Source organism: Octopus sinensis, unplaced genomic scaffold (genome assembly GCF_006345805.1).
Source record: "Octopus sinensis unplaced genomic scaffold, ASM634580v1 Contig18319, whole genome shotgun sequence".
Lineage (NCBI taxonomy): Eukaryota > Metazoa > Mollusca > Cephalopoda > Octopoda > Octopodidae > Octopus > Octopus sinensis.
Window position 1 is genome coordinate 10,882 of NW_021835740.1, and position 4,119 is coordinate 15,000.

At 34.3% G+C, this 4,119-nt stretch overlaps 1 protein-coding gene across 1 annotated transcript in view; it reads left to right on the forward strand.

Annotated features, from left to right (window-relative positions):
* Nucleotides 1-3,785: 3,785 nt before the first annotated feature.
* Nucleotides 3,786-4,119, forward strand: part of LOC115231361 — a 2,388-nt gene continuing 2,054 nt past the window's right edge. Inside the window, exon 1 of the mRNA XM_029801407.2 lies at nt 3,786-4,119. This exon is cut by the window's right edge and continues 2,054 nt beyond it. The gene's annotated coding sequence lies outside the window, so the exon portion shown is untranslated.

Sequence of the window (4,119 nt, forward strand, 5' to 3'; positions counted from 1 at the left end):
TGTGTACGTGTGTGATTATATATACGTTAGCATCAATACATACATACATACATACATACATACATACATACACATATATAATGATACCAGTAATTATTATAAAAAACATGAATATAAATTAACAGCTGTAAGTTATTTTATCAATATATATTCATGTTTTTTATAATAATTACTGGTATCCTTATATATTACTATATTTTATATCTTACTAGCAGTATCGCCCGGCGTTGCTCGGGTTTGTAAGGGAAATAACTATATAAGCATTTTTAGAGATGTAAAGTATAATAGCCATCTCAATATGGCTAACCACAAAGAGGGAGTGTTACTGGAGCTTTTTACGTTCTGAAATTTAATAATACATTTTTAGAGAGTTACTTCCCTTATATAATAGCAAAATAATGCATTAAAAACGGGAAAAAATTATGGTAATTTTTTTTTAAATCGTAGACTCATCGTTGACGCGCGCTAATATCCAGAAGGGCTCGGTATGAATCACGACTATAAGATACCCGCTTTTGGTTACACTGCACCGCAAAATGTGGGAGAAATTAGGAATCTAAATCGTAGGAGACAGACACACAACTTCACTTTTATATATAAAGATATCTTATATGTAAAGAATAATATGTTATATTTTAAATTATGTTATTATGTTATTGTAATTATCAGTTTAGTAAATAAATAAATAAGTTAATATAATTTAATGTCTAAAAGTTGATGAACCACCTATTATTCTCCTCCCTTTTCTTATTTGCTATATATATATTTATATATCACCGTGATCACCATGATCACTGTGACCGACCAGGCTATCAGCTGTTGCTACACATCGCTGGTCACAATGCGCTTTGCATTGTTTTAGCCTTCAAGTGACGCCACCCCGCTGGCTAAGCGAGCAGGCCAATATATGTGACCTCATGTGTACTGTTGGCGATTTTTTTTTGCCTCTGTCTTCCCTTCTCTGGATCTTTCCTTCTCCTATGTTTCCGACGAAGAGCTCCGCTCGAAACGTTAAACCCTCCTTCTTTCCTTCTTTCCTGAGCATCCAATAATACTATATTTGTTCCACGTCCTTGCGCTGTGTTGTTTTGTGTTTTCTTGTTTGGATTAACTTTATATATATATATATGTGTGTGTGTGTGGTGTGTGTGTATGTATGTATGTATGTATGTATGTATATATATATATATGTATAATATATATATATATATATATTATATATATATTATATATATATATATATATATGTATGTATATATATATAATATATATATATATAATATATATATATATATATATATATATATATAATATATATATATATATATATATACAAAATGAGAAAATGGAGAAATATATCTAAATCAATCATCAACCATCTGATAATACCCAATCAATACTTTATTAAACCATTACACAATAGCAATGATATTATACATTAATACAGTACAAATATAACAAGACATAGAAATAGAAATAGAAATACATTTACATTGTAGCTGACAGCTGTTTCGGCCGTGAAGACAGGTATGTCCCATTTAACCTATTAGCCATATAAAGCAGGTATAAATGAGACATTAACAAGAATATCTCACGGCCTCTTCAGAGAATTTAATGCAAGTATGAAAAAAATTTACATATAAATATAAATATGTGTGCATACACACTCATATTCTTACATATATATATATACACAATAATACAATATAAACAATATACATCAATATACATCAACAAACACAATAATGTTTGGAACAAATGATTTTAATGATTAAAATGGAAAAAAATCAGATGCAGAACTTTTTTACTTTGGTAAATTTTCAGAAAATCTTTGCGAATTTTGTGTTCTACACTCGCAAATTTACACGACTATGAAGAGAAAAAAATATACTAAATTTTTTAAGCCCCTCCCTCTGCCCATAAATCCTAAAAGTTCTACTCCTTTTCGAATTTTCTGTTTTTCATTTCTCGCTTAAATCCCTGCAATGGACTGCCTGTGAGTGCATCATCATTCTATTAAATATGTTTATTGGGGTGGCAGGAATATTGAAATAATACATAAATATATGGAAGCACTCCGTCGGTTACGACGACGAGGATTCCGGTTGATCCGATCAACGGAACAGCCTGCTCGTGAAATTAACGTGTAAGTGGCTGAGCACTCCACAGACACGTGTACCCTTAACGTAGTTCTCGGGGATATTCAGCGTGACACAAGGGAGTGACAAGGCCGGCCCTTTGAAATACAGGCACAACAGAAACAGGAAGTAAGAGTGAGAGAAAGTTGTGGTGAAAGAGTACAGCAGGGATTACCACCACCCCCTGCCGGAGCCTCGTGGAGCTTTAGGTGTTTTCGTTCAATAAACACTCACAACGCCCGGTCTGGGAATCGAAACCGCGATCCTACGACCGCGAGTCCGCTGCCCTAACCACTGGGCCATTGCGCCTCCACACATAAATATATGTAAGGCAAAGAAACAAGGAAGGTGTCAGGTGGCTGTGAGATGTGCTAAAGATAATAGCTACATCGCTCTTAAATCATACACACTTTTTTTGTGTGTATAATTGTATGAATTCCCGTTTGAAGAAGAGGAATTTGCAAACATTTTCTGACAATTCCAAAATATAAGCAAAATTTCGAGAGTTTTATATGGGGTGTTTAAACCAGAATTCCATCTGAGTTATTATTTTGTGTATGAAGGCGCATGACTCAGTGGTTAGAGCGTTGAGCTTACGATCGTGACGTTGTGAGCTCGAATACCGGACCAGGCTGCGTGTTGTGTTCCCGAGCAAGACACTTTATTTCACGTTGCTCCTGATCACTCAGCTGTAGAAATGAGTTGCGACGTCAGAGGTGTCAAGCTGTATCGGCCCCTTTGCCTTTCCCTTGGATAACACTGGTGGCACGGAGAGGGGAGGCCGGTATGCATGGGTGACTGCTGGTCTTCCATAAGACAACCTTGCCCGGACTTATGCCTGGGAGAGTAACTCTCTAGGTGCAATCCCATGGTCTGTGTCGTGACTGAAGGGGGTCTCAGATATTATTTTGTTTAATAATATGAAGTTTAATTATTTAACTTTACGCCCTAATGACCATATAAGGCAACAGATGATATACATGAAAGTGCGTGTATAACACACGCACGTACGCCCACACATGAACACATAGATGCATACATACACACACATAGATAGAAAGAAAGTGAGAGAGATAGAGAGATAGATAGATAGATAGATAGATAACTAGATAGATAGATAGATAGATAGACAGACAGACAGACAGACAGACAGACAGACAGATAGATAGATAGATAGATAGATAGATAGATAGATAGATAGATAGATAGATAGATAGAAAGAGAGAGAGAGAGAGATAGATAGATAGATAGATAGATAGATAGATAGATAGATAGATAGATAGATAGATAGATAGATAGATAGATAGATAGATAGATAGATAGATAGATAGATGTAGGAGACGAAAAGAGAGAGCCAGTGATAAAAGAAAATACAGAGCAATCTGATTGGATGTTGTCTTGGGTGGGATACATAGTGTCATTTAAAATGACTAATTCCTTTAATGAATAAATACAAACTGTTACTCCTATCATATAAAGTCGTCAGCCCACACGTTTATCAGTTGTTACTGACATTTCCTGATATAATAATAATAATTCCTGGATCAATAGGGGAAAAAAGAAAAGAAACACACATTAATGCGTGAACATTTTTCTCAGATCTGAATATTTAAACATTTTTATCTTGGTAAATTTCTTCTGACTTTAAAACTGGTTACCTCAACCTCCATTTGTACCTTACGGTGTTTTGCAGTTAAGACAATCATAAACCGATAAGAAATGAAGAAATGAGAATATAGACTAGATTATTGCATGCGTGCTACTACTAAGAATATATTAATATATTGTCGTATTGTTTCTACCTGTTAATAATATTAATTCACCTGTTTTTTCACATGAATATAATGACGTTGAAAGATGTAGCAGTTATTTTACGAAACGGTATTTAAGCTCATTGCATCATTTAGTTCTCACATCTTGAATCTAGATGCTCTTCCGATTTTAATTAACACTGTTTATCGTTATCAAACGTAACATATTT